Here is a 17382-nt window from a genome sequence, read left to right as displayed (position 1 = left end):
GCACCAACTTGGAGTCTAGGAAAGAGCATGGCAGCTTACACCGCCATGGGACGCATTGGAGAAGTCTACCGCAATGATCTCAAGGATACTATCTACCAGATTTGTGGGCGCCGAGATGAGCACTGGGAGATGATTAGCACCAGAAGGGATAGATCCATTGCAGCTTTTATCCAGGAATGAAACCAGCACATTCGACGATAGGAGAATCAGATGTGCGCCGACATGATAGACCTGAAGAAGGCAAGGACAAGAATCAAGGAACTGGAGGAAGAACTCAAGGCTACACATGAAGATTATGAAGAAGAAATTGAAGTATTAGTGGAGAAGAATGACGATCTGATCAAGAAGATCGGGATATTTATGGGAGGCCCTACACCAGTAGATGAAGACGAAGAACCCAAGGAGATTCGCCTGGAAGACTACATCATCATCGACGACACCGACTCGGACACAGATGATAGCAATGATGACTATGTTGATGAAGCCGGAGCAGATATCATGGAGTCTGCAACCGAAGAATATTTCTAGTAGACCACCTCATAATTAGTAGTAGTCCACCATGTAAATATAGTAGTCCGAATACTTTTGCGATAGTTAGACCGATTGTATGCCCTTGTTTGATTGAATGAAGTGAATTGTTTGCTTTTGCCTCATGTGCATATGGGTAGTGTTTTCTCTTTAGACCCCCTCTATTCTTACATCTCATCTTTTCTAAACCCTCAGATGCCTCCGAGACGTGACCCCAGATTTACCTTTCCACCGGAGCTCACCCAGTTGATCCAGCAGAAGAACACATTGATGCAGTTGCTAGTACAGAATCAGAATCAGGGGAACAACAACAACCCACCACCACCACCACCTGTTGATCACTTAGCCCGTTTTCTTAGGCTGAATCTGCCGGTGTTTTCCAGTAGCACCGAGCCGATTGTAGCAGATGATTGGCTCCGCAAGACAGCTAGAGAGTTGACCACAGCAGGATGCACAGATGCGGAGAAGGTGAAGTTTGCCGCACATCAGCTTGATGGACCCGCATCATCATGGTGGGAGAATTTCACAGCCACTTTCCCTGTCGACACTGTCACATGGGACCAGTTTCAGCAGGCCTTTCGTACTGCCCATGTTTCAGCAGGAGCTATGGCCATAAAGAAGCGTGAGTTTCGCAACTTGCGCCAAGGAGGACAGACAATTGGCCAGTATGTGGAGGACTTTAGTAAGTTAGCACGTTATGCCCCAGATGACGTTGCTACGGATGCAGCTAAGCAGGAGAAGTTTCTGGAAGGACTGAATGATGAGTTGAGCATGCAGTTGATGGTAGCAACCTTCAACAACTACCAGGAGTTGGTAGACCGTGCTCTTATGATTGAAGGCAAGCAGCAGCGAATTGAGAATCGCAAGAGGAAGTATGGACAAGGGAAGTACAATTCAGGAGCTCAGCAGAAGCCACGTTTTACCCCTTGATCGGGAGGACATTTTCAGCGCTCGCACAATCACAATGGCACCAGGAATGGTAATGGGAATGGAGGAAGCAACGGCCAGAACCGTACCAACCCATCAACCCCAGCCAAGAAGGACCTGAGGCAAGTCACTTGCTTTAAGTGTCAGAAGACCGGACATTATGCCAATGAATGTCCTGAAGGCCAAAATGGCAATGGAAGTTCTGGGAAGAAGCCGAACCCTTTCAACAGGGGACAGGTGAACCACGTTAACGTGGAGGAGGTTGAAGAGCAGCCGGATGCCGTAATCGGTAAGTTTTTGGTTAAGTCATTTACTGCACTCGTTCTTTTGATACTGGTGCATCGCATTCATACATATCAAGTGGATTTGTGGATAAGTATAACTTGCCCACTAAGGTTCTTAGAACACCTATGCTAGGTAGTATATGGCCAGTCAAGGATGTTTTCAAGTGCCATTGAGTATAGGTAGGCATGTGTTTCCCTCGGATTTGATCATTTTTGAATCACAAGGATTGGATGTAATTCTGGGTGTGGATTGGTTGTCAATGTATGGAGGAAACATCGATTGCGCCAGTAAGTCAATCTTGCTTACCACCCCAGAAGGGAGAAGGATCAAGTATGTATCCCGGCATGTGCCAAAAGGGACTCAAGTAAATTGCTTAACAGGAGTTGTGCAGGAGCAAGTACGAGTAGTGAAGGATTTCCCTGAAGTATTTCCAGAAGAGTTGCCAGGCATGCCACCGGATAGAGATATTGAGTTTTTGATTGAGCTATTGCCAGGCACAGGGCCAATATCAAAGAGACCATACAGGATGCCTGCAAAGGATTTGGTGGAAATTAAGAAGCAGATTAAGGAGTTACTGGATAAAGGATATATTCGCCCAAGTTCTTCGCCTTGGGGATCGCCAGTACTTCTAGTGGAGAAGAAGGATGGATTGTTAAGGATGGTTGTTGATTATCGAGGATTGAATGCAGTAACGATTAAGAACAAGTACCCACTACCAATGATCAATGATCTGTTTGATCAATTGCAAGGAGCTAAGGTATTTTCCAAGATTGATCTGCGATCAGGATACCACCAGTTGAAGATTCGAGAACAGGATATTCCTAAGACAACTTTTACCAACAGGTATGGGCTGTACGAGTATACCGTTATGTCATTTGGTCTAACTAATGCACCAGCATATTTTATGAACATGATGAACAAAGTGTTTATGGAGTTCTTGGATAAGTTCGTCGTGGTGTTCATTGATGATATCCTGGTTTACTCGAAGAATGAAGAGGAGCATAAGGAACATTTGCGATTGGTACTTGAGAAGCTCAGAGAACATCAGTTGTATGCCAAGTTCAGCAAATGTGAGTTTTGGTTGAAGGAAGTAGGATTCCTCGGGCACGTTATATACGGGGAAGGTATAGCAGTAGATCCCACTAAAGTTGATACGTGACCAAGTGGGAAGCACCAACCACAGTTGGAGAGATACGAAGTTTTCTTGGACTCGCAGGATACTACCGGAGATTTATTGAGAATTTCTCAAAGATTCTGAAGCCTATGACGGAGTTATTAAAGAAGGATACCAAGTTCAAATGGACCGAGGAATGTGAGACTAGTTTCCAGGAGTTGAAGAAACGTTTGGTTACCTCACCAGTGTTGATTTTGCTAGATCAGACCAAGGACTATGAGGTGTATTGCGACGCTTCACGTCGAGGACTTGGAGCAGTGCTTATGCAGGAAGGGAGAGTTGTTTCATATGCCTCAAGACAACTAAAACCTCATGAGTTGAATTATGCTACGCATGATTTGGAATTAGCAGCCGTAGTGCATGCATTGAAAACATGGAGACATTTCCTCATTGGAAACCATTGTGAGGTGTACACGGATCATAAGAGTTTGAAATACATCTTCACACAGAAGGAGTTAAACCTCAGACAAAGGAGATGGTTGGAGCTCATCAAGGATTATGATATGAGATTGCATTACCATCCCGGAAAGGCTAATGTAGTAGCTGACGCATTGAGCCGTAAGAGCCATGTCAATACACTAATGACGGGAGAAATACCAATGGAGTTAGTAGAAAATCTTCGTGATCTATGATTGAAAATAGTTCCGAGAGGCTATGTAGCAGCATTGGAGATTCACTCAACTTTGATGGATAGAATCAGAGAAGCTCAGAAGACTGACAAGGAGATTGCCTCTATAAAGGAGAAAATAAGCGAAGGAAAGGCTAAAGGATTTCGTGAGGATGAGCACGACACCCTATGGTTTGAAGACCGTGTTTATGTGCCCAATGACCCGGGGATCAGGAAGTTGATTCTGCAAGAGGCACATGATTCACCATATTCGATTCACCCAGGAAATACCAAGATGTATTTGGATTTGAAGGATGTTTTCTGGTGGACCGGAATGAAGAAAGATATTGCGGAGTATGTAGCAGTTTGTGATGTGTGTTAGAGAGTAAAGGCAGAGCATCAGAAGCCAGCAGGATTGCTACAGCCATTGCCGATACCCGAATGGAAGTGGGATAAGTTAGGCATGGACTTTATCATGGGATTACCCAGGACACATTCAGGCTATGACTCGATTTGGGTTATAGTGGATCGGTTGACGAAAGTAGCTCATTTCATCCCAGTAAAGACCACTTACACCAGTGCTAAGTTGGCAAAGATATACATGACCATGATCATATGTATGCATGGAGTTCCGAGGAGTATCGTATCAGATAGAGGAACCCAGTTTACCTCAAAGTTCTGGAAACAGTTGCATGAAACCTTGGGTACCAGGCTAGAATTCAGTATAGCTTTTCATCCGCAGACAGATGGACAGACTGAGAGAGTCAATCGGATTTTGGAGGATATGCTGAGAGCTTGTGCGCTAGATTACGGATCTAGTTGGGACGACAATTTGCCATATGCGGAATTCTCTTACAACAACAGTTACCAAACCAGTTTAAAGATGGCCCCTTTCGAAGCCTTGTACGGAAGGAGGTGCAGGACACCGTTGTCATGGGATGAAGTTGGAGACCGCCAGTTGTTTGGACCTGACTTGATAAAGGAGTCTGAACAGAAGGTGAAATTGATTCGCGATAGGCTCAAGATAGCCTAGTCCAGGCAGAAGAGTTATGCAGATTCTAAACGCAAGGAGACAGTTTATGAAGTCGGAGATAGAGCTTATCTTCGAGTATCACCACTTTGGGGAACAAAGCGTTTTGGAGTTAAAGGAAAGTTAGCGCCATGATTTGTAGGACCATATCGAGTTTTGGAGCGTATGGGAGAAGTGGCCTACAAGTTGGAATTGCCCGAAGGATTGTCAGGAGTTCATGATGTGTTCCACGTTTCTCAGTTGAAGAAGTGCCACGCGGAGACGGCTGACATACCCTTGAGAGACACAGTGCCATTGGAAGCAATTCAGTTGGATAACGATTTGACCTATGAGGAGAAACCAATTAAGATTCTCGAGTTTGCCAGCCGAGTCACTCGCAGCAAGGTTATCAAGTTTTGCAAAGTTCAGTGGAGCAACCACACGGAGGACGAAGCCACCTAGGAACGAGAGGAAGATTTGCTCAATGACCACCCTCACCTATTTTCTAGCCAACCCGAATCTCGAGGGCGAGATTCATCTTAAGGGGGGTGGGTTTGTAACATCCCAAATTTTCAATTTGGAATGTTATACATTAGATCATCATTGCATATCATATTTTATTTTGCTATTGGTTTGATCCTAGAAATTTCTACGCAACTCAAGGACCCAGGGAGAGAGTTGGGAAATTCTTTATTTTCATATTTGAGTTTTCTCAAATTTTGAGAATAGGATCATTTGATTTAAGTTATTTTATCATCAATTATTTCTATTACAAAAATATGAGAGAGGGAATAAAATGACTTTCCCAAAATAAAGAAATACTGAGGATTTAATAATAAAATCAAATAAGATTTTATTTCAGAGTTTTTCGTTATTTTATTTGAATTTAGGAAAAATGTGCGTTTTTGACAATTGCATTTAGGCCCCAAATAACTGTTCACCTTGTGCGGCTTGATTTTAGAAGCCCGGGAAAATTTATTTCGGGATTTTTGGAGTCTGTTTAGTATTTATTTTTATTTTTCTTCTGCGCGTAATTATTTAAAAAAACGAACCGACCTACGGGCCGTGTCCGACTAGGACTCCGGCCCGACTAGCCTTTATAAGCCGGCCCACCCCGGGCCGAACCCTAGCCCCAGCCCCGCCCGAGCCGCGCCGCCACCGCCCGCCGCGCCGTTGCCGGACGTCGCCGCCGCCGACCCGCCGCCCGAGGTTTGCCTCGCCTCGAAATCGGTGCCGCCATTTTTTTGAAAAACCGTTCGGTTTTTCCGTCGGTTTTTTGTCGGTTTTTTTAGTTTCGATTTTTTAATAGATTGGTTTTTCTGATTTATTTATTTAGCGAGCGTTCGCCCGTTCGTTCGTTCTAGCGAACGTTCGTCGTTTTTCTTTTTCTTGGATTAAATCCGTGATTTTTCTGATCGCGATTTCTGATCCGATTTTCGTTTTAGTAACTTTTCGCTCGTTTATCGAAATCAGGCGATTCAAGCGCCTGGAGTTTCGTCTCGAAACCCTCTATCCGTTTAACCAACTTAAACAAGTTTTTGCTACTGTAAAAATTGCCTTAGATCAAGATTAGTAGAATGAAATTGTTTTCTTTTGCCGTTTGACTTTCGTTGTTTCGTTTGATGTGATTCTTTTTGCAAACCAGAGTTTTAAGTTGAACTTTCTGGTTAGATCTCTTATTTGACTTTTACCTGTGCATTAGATGAGTACTTATTGTATGCTTGTTTGTTTGTCTGCGATAGAATACCCAGAGTGCGCCGCCTGTTACTTTGAATCTCTAGGTTTCGCGGATCATCAGCAAGGCAAGTAACACTTTGATCATACCTTTTCTACTACCCAGTTTTATTGCATTAGATCAATCCTCACACATTGCATGATTAGGATATAATTAAATTATGGGATGGGAAGTAGTTGAGGTAGTACCTATTACCTGTTTTATTATCAAACCTTTGGGAGTTACTTCTACGTTTGCCATTATGCTTTGCTATGCTAGTAGACGTGGATTGGGTGAGTGATATTCATGACAGATGTGAGTTTGTTTATTAATGGTTTATCTAAGGTGGCAACTTAAACACACATCTGGGTGGATTGAGGTACCTGGGTATTCCAGGATTGCCTGTTTCTTTTGGACCACCGCCCAGGCTCAAAGGGATCATGAGATTATTCATACTAGAAACTTCCGTGTGTAGCCACAAGCCATTATGGGCTCTGGCATAGTTGAATAAGTCGTGCGAACTCTTACAGGGTAGACTAGCAGATGTAGGGGAAAGTAGGTGTAACGGTCTATCCATCGTAAGGTGCTAGCGCTTCTGAAAGACTTTGTCTCAGTCATCCGTCTTCTCAAACGCCATGTAGTGCAAGAAACCAAACGGAGGCGATCGAGTCTTGTGGGGAAAAGTGCGCAAACCTCTGCAGAGTGTAATAAACTAATCATGGTTAGCCGTGTCCCCGGTTACGGACATCTTGAGTATCTAGTACCTGGATTATCATGTGAATCTCAACATGTTACTCTAAATTAATTTTGTTGGGTTTTGTTTAATGATGATGCTTAATTGGGATTGAGAATGCTGTCAACCATTCTCAATGTTTAACAACTACCATGATAGTTAAATAAATTTATTCTTTGTAGTAGGGAAAAATTGGCTTTATGAAAAACTGTAACCATAGAGCTTTCCACCAGCCAAATATGCATATAGTATAGTTGTTTCATTCCATTACACTCTATGTGTTACCTTGCTAGCATATTCCATGTGCTGACCCATTTCGGGCTGCAACGTTAATGTTGCAGACTTTTCAGACGACGATTAAGGAGTTTTTAGGTCATGGTTCTATACTCAGTGATGCCGTTGGAGTTGATGGACTCACTTATCTTCCAAGTCTTCCGCTGTTATCGTTATTAGATGGCCTTAAGCCATATTTATTGTAATAAGTTCTCTTTTGAGACACTCAATGTAATAAGTGTGTGATTGCAACTCTGTTATAAATCCTCCGAGTACTGTGTGGTGTCAGCATTACTGATCCAGGGATGACACTGGAGCACAGAGATTAGACTATTTGAGGTCTGCTCGCTACATCTGGTCCAAAAATAAGTTTCGCAAAGTTTCAGGTCAATTGGACTCCGTTTGATTTTTGTTTTTTGCGATACTCTAAAACAAGGAAAAAAACAGAAACTGGCACTGGGCTCTAGGTTAATAGGTCAGTCCCAAAAATCATATAAAATGGCATATAAATGCATATAAAACATCCAATGTTGATAATATAATAGCGTGGAACAATCAAAAATTATAGATACGTTGGAGACGTATCAGCATCCCCAAGCTTAATTCCTGCTCGTCCTCGAGTAGGTAAATGGTAAAAACAGATTTTTTGATGTGGAATGCTACCTAACATATTTATCCATGTAGTTCTCTTTATTGTGGCAAGAATATTCAGATCCATAAGATTCAAGACAAAAGTTTAATATTGACATAAAAATAATAATACTTCAATCATACTAACCAAGCAATTATGTCTTCTCAAAATAACATGGCCAAAGAAAGCTATCCCTACAAAATCATATAGTCTGGCTATGCTCTATCTTCACCACACAAAATATTTAAATCATGCACAACCCCGATGACAAGCCAAGAAATTGTTTCATACTTTTGATGTTCTCAAACTTTTTCAATCTTCACGCAATACATGAGCGTGAGCCTTGGACATAGCACTATAGGTGGAATAGAATGGTGGTTGTGGAGAAGACAAAAAGGTGAAGATAGTCTCACATCAACTAGGCGTATCAACGGGCTATGGAGATGCCCATCAATAGATATCAATGTGAGTGAGTAGGGATTGCCATGCAACGGATGCACTAGAGCTATAAGTGTATGAAAGCTCAAAAGGAAACTAAGTGGGTGTGCATCCAACTCGCTTGCTCACGAAGACCTAGGGCATTTTGAGGAAGCCCATCATTGGAATATACAAGCCAAGTTCTATAATGAAAAATTCCCACTAGTGTATGAAAGTGACAACATAGGAGACTCTCTATCATGAAGATCATGGTGCTACTTTGAAGCAAAAGTGTGGTAAAAGGATAGTAGCATTGCCCCTTCTCTCTTTTTCTCTCATTTCATTTTTTCTCCTTTTTTGGGCCTTTTCTCTCTCTTTTTTATGGCCTCTTTTATTTTATTTTATTTTATTTTTTGCCCAGAGTGGGGGAATCATAGTCTCCATCATCCTTTCCTCACTAGGACAATGCTCTAATAATGATGATCATCACACTTTTATTTACTTACAACTCAAGAATTACAACTTGATACTTAGAACAAAATATGAATCTATATGAATGCCTCCGGCGGTGTACCGGGATGTGCAATGAATCAAGAGTGACATGTATGGAAGAATTATGAACAGTGGCTTTGCCACAAATACGATGTCAACTACATGATCATGCAAAGCAATATGACAATGATGGAGCGTGTCATAATAAATGGAACAGTGGTAAGTTGCATGGCAATATATCTCGGAATGGCTATGAAAGTGCCATGATAGGTAGGTATGGTGGCTGTTTTGAGGAAGGTATATTGTGGGTGTATGATACCGACGAAAGGTGCGCAGTATTAGAGAGGCTAGCAATGGTGGAAGGGTGAGAGTGCGTATAATCCATGGACTCAACATTAGTCATAAAGAACTCACATACTTATTGCAAAAATCTATTAGTTATCGAAACAAAGTACTATGCGCATGCTCCTAGGGGGATAGATTGGTAGGAAAAGACCATCGCTCGTCCCCGACCGCCACTCATAAGGAAGACAATCAATAAATAAATCATGCTCCGACTTCATCACATAACGGTTCACCATACATGCATGCTACGGGAATCACAAACTTTAACACAAGTATCTCTCAAATTCACAACTACTCAACTAGCATGACTCTAATATCACCATCTTCATATCTCAAAACAATCATAAGGAATCAAACTTCTCATAATATTCAATGCACTTTATATGAAAGTTTTTATTATATCCTTCTTGGATGCCCATCATATTAGGACTAAATTCATAACCAAAGAAAATTACCATGCTGTTCTAAAGACTCTCAAAATAATATAAGTGAAGCACAAGAGTTCATGTATTTCTTCAAAATAAAACCACCATCGTGCTCTGAAAGGATATAAGTGAAGCACTAGAGCAAATGGCAAACTACTCTGAAAGATATAAGTGAAGATCAATGAGTAGTCGAATAATCATGCAACTATGTGAAGACTCTCTAACATTTAAGAATTTCAGATCTTGGTATTTTATTCAAACAGCAAGCAAAACAAAAGAAAATAAAATGACGCTCCAAGAAAAACACATATCATGTGGTGAATAAAAATATAACTCCAAGTAAAATTACCGATGGATGAGGACGAAAGAGGGGATGCCTTCCGGAGCATCCCCAAGCTTTGGATTTTTGGTGTCCTCAGATTATCTTGGGGTGCCATGGGCATCCCCAAGCTTAGGCTCTTGCCACTCCTTGTTCCACACTCCATCAAATCTTTACCCAAAACTTGAAAACTTCACAACACAAAACTTAAACATAAAATCTCGTGAGCTCCGTTAGTATAAGAAAATAAATCACCACTTAGGTACTGTTGCGAACTCATTATAAATTCATATTGGTGTAATATCTATTGTATTAAAACTTCTCTATGGTTCATACCCTCCGATACTACTCATAGATTCATCAAAATAAGCAAACAACACATAGAAAACAGAATCTATCAAAAACAGAATAGTCTGTAGTAATATGTAGGATTCAAATACTTTTGTAACTCAAAAAATCCTGAGAAATTAGGAAGTCCTAGGCAATTTGTTTATTAATCTAATACAAGTGGAATTGGATTTTATCGCTCTCTGCTAAAAAAATAAAATTATTCTCGTGAGCGCATACTTTCTGTTTTTTATAGCAAAATCAAATAACAATCACCCAAGAAGATCCTAAAGGCTTTACTTGGCACAAACACTAATTAGAACATAAAAACACAATCATAAAAGAGGATAGATGATTAATTTATTACTAAACAGGAACAAAAAGCAAGGAGCAAAAATAAAATTGGGTTGCCTCCCAACAAGCGCTATCGTTTAATGCCCCTAGCTAGGCATGATGATTTCAATGATGCTTACATAAAAGATAAGAATTGAAACATAAAGAGAGCATCATGAAGAATATTACTAGAACATTTAAGTCTAACCCACTTCCTATGCATAGGGATTTTGTGAGTGAACAACTTATAGGAACAATAATCAACTAGCATAGGAAGGCAAAACAAGCATAACTTCAAAACTTTAAGCACATAGAGAGGAAACTTGATATTATTGCAATTCCTACATGCATATGTTCCTCCCTCATAATAATTTTCAGTAGCATCATGAATGAATTCAACAATATAACCAGCACCTAAAGCATTCTTTTCATGATCTACCAACATAGAAATTTTACTACTCTGCATATAAGCAAAATTCTTCTCATTCGGAATAGTGGGAGTATCATAAAAAACTCAAATACTATAAATTGTTTCCACATTAAAAGTGAAATGTCCAAAAAAGGGTAATCATAATCATGAAAAGTTTTATAAATATAATCATCTCTACTCTTTATAGCATAAGTGTCATCGCAATAGTCATATAAATAGGAGGCATGCTATCATCATAATAAATTTTCTCATCAAAACCTGTGGGACTAAAAATATCATCTCCATTAAACGTAGCATCCCCAAGATTGGGACAAACATTAATTGCAGCAAATATATTCTCAAACATGTCATTCTCATCAAGCATAGCATCCCCAAGCTTGGGCCTTTTCATATCATAAGCATAATCACTCTCATCATTAATAGTATGGATAGCACCAATAGTATAGAAATTATCATCATCACAATGAGTAATAGGAGCAACATTATTTGGGAGAGATACCTTTCTACCTTTGCTTCTCTGTCTTTTCTTTTTCTTCTTCACATCATGTGTGGGTTCAACCCTCTTTTTGGAGCTCCTTATTAATGAGATTGGTTGAATAGAAGGCTCCTCCTCATTACCCGATTCATCATAAGAAATAATAGGAGGATATTGGGAAGTCTCTTCCCTTTCATTAGTATTCTATTCATCTTCTATTTGTTTTCTTTTCTTTATGTAATTGTCAATATAAGGATTTTCAATACAATTCACCGCACAATACATATAAATTTCCTCTAGATCAAAATCAAGAAGTTTATCACGGGCAAATACTGGAAGATAGTTAGTTATACGTTTCATTTCTTCATAACTCATAAGCAAGCTAAGTTCATTATGATGTGCAAGGAAAATCAAGTCATCACAATTTTTGGAAATGATTAGATCATGAAACAATTTGCATCGGATGGTTAAATGACCACGTTCATTGCAAAGTTCACAAGTACGGCCTTTCTTGCAACCATTTAGTTTCTAAGTACTTATGCCTCTTGCAAAATCTATCTTCCCTAATTGGTGTGTACTTGCAAACTCTATGCACTCCACAAAAAATGACATGCTTATAAGAGACATTCTCATCATGACTAGTGCAATCATCATTAGTACTATGGATATTCAAAGAGTTCATACTATTAACATTGCAATAATGCTCATCATTCAAAGATTTAGTGCCAAACATTTCAATGCATTCTTATTCTAACACTTTGGCACAATTTTCCTTTCCATCATACTCACGAAAGATATTAAAAACATGAAGCGTATGAGGCAAACTCAATTCCATATTTTTTTGTAGTTTTCTTTTATAAACTAAACTAGTGCTAAAACAAGAAACAAAAAGATTCTATTGCAAGATCTAAAGATATACCCTCAAGCTCTAACCCCCGGCAACGGCGCCAGAAAAGAGCTTGATGTCTACTACACAACCTTCTTCTTGTAGATGTTTTTGGGCCTCCAACTGCAGAGGTTTGTAGGGCATTAGCAAATTTCCCTCAAGTGGATGACCTAAGGTTTATCAATCCGTGGGAGGCGTAGGATGAAGATGGTCTCTCTCAAGCAACCCTGCAACCAAATAACAAAGAGTCTCTTGTGTCCCCAACACACCCAATACAATGGTAAATTGTATAGGTGCACTAGTTCGGCAAAGACATGGTGATAAAAGTGCAATATGGAAGGTAGATATAGGTTTTTGTAATCTGAAATTATAAAAACAGCAAGGTAACTAATGATAAAAGTGAGCACAAACGGTATTGCAATGCGTTGAAACAAGGCCTAGGGTTCATACTTTCACTAGTGCAAGTTATCTCAACAATAATAACATAATTGGATCATATAACTATCCCTCAACATGCAACAAAGAGTCACTCCAAAGTCACTAATAGCGGAGAACAAACGAAGAGATTATGGTATGGTACGAAACCACCTCAAAGTTATCCTTTCTGATCGATCTATTCAAGAGTCCGTAGTAAAATAACCTGAAGCTATTCTTTCCGTTCAATCTATCATAGAGTTTGTACTAGAATAACACCATAAGATACAAATCAACCAAAACCCTAATGTCACCTAGATACTCCAATGTCACCTCAAGTATCCGTGGGTATGATTATACGATATGCATCACACAATCTCAGATTCATCTATTCAACCAACACAAAGAACTTCAAAGAGTGCCCCAAAGTTTCTACCGGAGATTCCAAAAACGTGTGCCAATCCCTATGCATAAGTTCACGAGGTCACGGAACTCGCAAGTTGATCACCAAAACATACATCAAGTGGATCACATGATATCCCATTGTCACCATAGATAAGCACGTGCAAGACATACATCAAGTGTTCTCAAATCCTTAAAGACTCAATCCGATAAGATAACTTCAAAGGGAAAACTCAATCCATCACAAGAGATTAGAGGGGGAGAAACATCATAAGATCCAACTATAATAGCAAAGCTCGTGATACATCAAGATTGTACCACTTCAAGAACACGAGAGAGAGAGAGAGAGAGATCAAACACATAGCTACTGGTACATACCCTCAGCCCCGAGGGTGAACTACTCCCTCCTCATCATGGAGAGCACCGGGATGATGAAGATGGCCACCGGAGAGGGATTCCCCCGGCAGGGTGCCGGAACAGGTCTAGATTGGTTTTCGATGGCTACGGAGGCATCTGGAGGCGGAACTCCCGATCTATTCTGCTCCCCGAAGTTTTTAGGGTATAAGGGTATATATAGGAGGAAGAAGTACGTCGGTGGATCTCCGGGCTGTCCATGTGGCAGGGGGGCGCGCCCAGGGGGGTGGGCGCGCCCCCACCCTCGTGGGCAGTCCGGGACTGTCTTGGTCCATCTCCGATACTCCATGGGCTTCTTCTGGTCCAAAAATAAGTTCCGTGAAGTTTCAGGTCAATTGGACTCTGTTTGATTTTCCTTTTCTGCGATACTCTAAAACAAGGAAAAACAGAAACTGGCACTGGGCTCTAGGTTAATAGGTTAGTCCCAAAAATCATATAAAATAGCATATAAATGCATATAAAACATCCAAGGTTGATAATATAATAGCGTGGAACAATCAAAAATTATAGATACGTTGAAGACGTATCAAATAGAAAATGGTGGGTAAACAAATTACTATTGGGCAATTGATAGAACTTCAAATAATCATGACGATATCTAGGCAATGATCATTATATAGGCATCACGCCCAAGATTAGTAGACTGACTCCTGTCTGCATATACTACTATTACTCCACACATCAACCGCTATCCAGCATGCATCTAGTGTATTAAGTTCATGGGGAAACGGAGTAATGCAATAAGAACGATGACATGATGTAGACAAGATCTATCTATGTAGAGATAGACCCCATCGTTTTGTCCTTAGTACCAACGATACATACGTGTTTGTTCCGTTTTTTCACTGGGATCAAGCACCGTAAGATCGAACCCACTACAAAGCACCTCTTCCCATTGCAAGATAAATAGATCAAGTTGGCCAAACAAAACCCAAATATGTGAGAAGAAATATGAGGCTATAAGCAATCATGCTTATAAGAGATCAAAGAAGATTCAAATAACTTTCATGGAGAAAAATATAGATCTGATCATAAGCTCAAAGTTCATCCGATCCCAACAAACACACCGCAAAAAGAGTTACATAATATGGATCTCCAAGAGACCATTGTATTGAGAATCAAATGAGAGAGAGGAAGCCATCTAGTACTAACTACGAACCCGAAGGTCTACAAAGAACTACTCATGCATCATCGGAGAGGCACCAATGGAAGTGGTGAACCCCTCCGTGATGGTGTCTAGATTGGATCTGGTGGTTCTAGACTCTGCGGTGGCTGGAATTGATTTTTGTTGACTCCCCAGGGTCTCTGGAATATTGGGGTATTTATAGAGCAAAAGGCGGTTTAGGGGGCACCTGAGGTGGGTACAACCCATCAGGGCGTGCCCGGGCCTCCTAGCGCGCCCTGGTGGGTTGTGCTCCCCTCGGAGCACCCCTCAGGTGCTTCTTCGGCCCATTGGTTGTCTTCTGGTCCAAAAAACTCCAAAAAGTTTTGTTGTGTTTGGACTCCGTTTGGTATTGATTTCCTGCGATGTAAAAAACTTGCAGACAACAACAACTAGCACTTGGCACTATGTCAATAGGTTAGTACCAAATATGATATAAAATGACTATAAAACATCCAAGATTGATAATATAACAGCATGGAACAATAAAAAATTATAGATACGTTGGAGACGTATCAGTCCTTGTCAGGTATTTCAGGATGTTCTTGACCGATGTCCAGTGATCCACTCCTAGATTACTTTGCTACCTCCCTGCTAAACTTATAGCAAGGCACACATCAGGTCTGATATAGAGCATTGCATACATGATAGAACCTATGGTCGAGGCCAAGGGAATGATTTCCATTTCTCTCCATCTTCTGCAGTGGTCGGGCATTGAGTCTGACACAACTTCACACCTTGTAACATAGGCAAGAACCCTTTCCTTGACTGATCCATTTTGAACTTCTTCAAAACTTTATCAAGGTATGTGCTTTGTGAAAGTCCAATTAAGCGTCTTAATCTATCACCATAGATCTTGATGCCCAATATGTAAGCAGCTTCACCGAGGTCTTTCATTGAAAAATTCTTATTCAAGTATCCTTTTATGCTATCCAGAAATTTTGTATTATTTCCAATCAACAATATGTCATCCACATATAATATAAAAAAATGCTACATAGCTCCCACTCACTTTCTTGTAAATACAGGCTTTCTCCAAAAGTCTGTATAAAACCATATGCTTTGATCACACTATCAAAGTGTATATTCCAACTCTGAGAGGCTTGCACCAGTCCATAAATGGATAGCTGGAGCTTGCACACTTTGTTAGCACCTTTAGGATCGACAAAACCTTCTGGTTGCATCATATACAATTCTTCTTTAAGAAATCCATTAAGGAATGCAGTTTTGACATCCATTTGCCAAATTTCATAATCATAAAATGCGGTAATTGCCAACGTGATTCCGACAGACTTAAGCATCACTATGGGTGAGAAGGTCTCATCGTAGTCAACTCCTTGAACTTGTAGAAAACCTTTCGCAACAAGTCGATCTTTGTAGACAGTAATATTACCATCAACGTCAGTCTTCTTCTCAAAGATCCATTTATTCTCTATGGCTTGCCAATCATCGGGCAAGTCAACCAAAGTCCACACTTTGTTCTCATACATGGATCCCATCTCAGATTTCATGGCCTCAAGCCATTTCGCGGAATCTGGGCTCATCATCGCTTCCTCATAGTTCATAGGTTTGTCATGGTCTAGTAACATGACTTCCAGAACAAGATTACTGTACCACTCTGGTGCGGAATGTACTCTGGTTGGCCTACAAGGTTCGGTAGTAACTTGGTCTAAAGTTTCATGATCATCATCAATAACTTCCTCACTAATTGGTGTAGACATCACTGGAACTTATTTCTATGATGAACTACTTTCCAATTCGAGAGAAGGTACACCTACCTCATCAAGTTTTACTTTCCTCCCACTCACTTCTTTCAAGAGAAACTCCTTCTCTAGAAAGGATCAATTCTTAGCAATGAATATCTTGCCTTCGGATCTGTGATAGAAGGTGTACCCAAAAGTTTTCTTTGGGTATCCTATGAAAACGCAATTCTCCGATTTTGGTTCGAGCTTATCAGGTAGAAGCTTTTTCACATAAGCATCACAACCCCAAACTTTAAGAAACGACATCTTAGGTTTCTTGCCAAACCACAATTCTTATGGTGTCATCTCAATGGATTTAGATCGTGCTCTATTTAATGTGAATGCAGCCGTCTGTAAAGCATAACCCCAAAATGATAGTGGTAAATCGGTAAGAGACATCATAGATCGCACCATATCTAATAAAGTACGGTTATGGTGTTCGGACACACCATTACGATGTGGTGTTCCATGTGGCGTGAGTTGTGAAACTATTCTACATTGTTTCTAATGAAGACCAAACTCGCAACTCAAATATTCGCCTCCACGATCAGATCATAGATACTTTATTTTCTTATTACGATAATTTTCCACTTCACTCTGAAGTTCTTTGAACTTTTCAAATGTTCCAGACTTATGTTTCATGAAGTAGATATACCCATATCTGCTCAAATAACCTGTGAAGGTCAGAAAATAACGATACCCGCCGCGAGCCTCAACACTCATCGGACCGCATACATCAGTATGTATTATTTCCAATAAGTCAGTGGCTCGCTCCATTGTTCCGAAGAACGGAGTTTTAGTCATGTTGCCCATGAGGCATGGTTAGTAAGCATCAAGTGATTCATAATCAAGTGATTCCAAAAGCCCATCTGCATGGAGTTTCTTCATGCGCTTTACACCAATATGACCTAAATGGCA

The sequence above is a fragment of the Triticum urartu genome, chromosome 1 (genome assembly GCF_003073215.2).
Source record: "Triticum urartu cultivar G1812 chromosome 1, Tu2.1, whole genome shotgun sequence".
In the NCBI taxonomy this organism is placed as follows: Eukaryota; Viridiplantae; Streptophyta; class Magnoliopsida; order Poales; family Poaceae; genus Triticum; species Triticum urartu.
The sequence above is the reverse complement of the archived record's forward strand: the minus strand, read 5'-3'. Positions refer to the sequence as shown.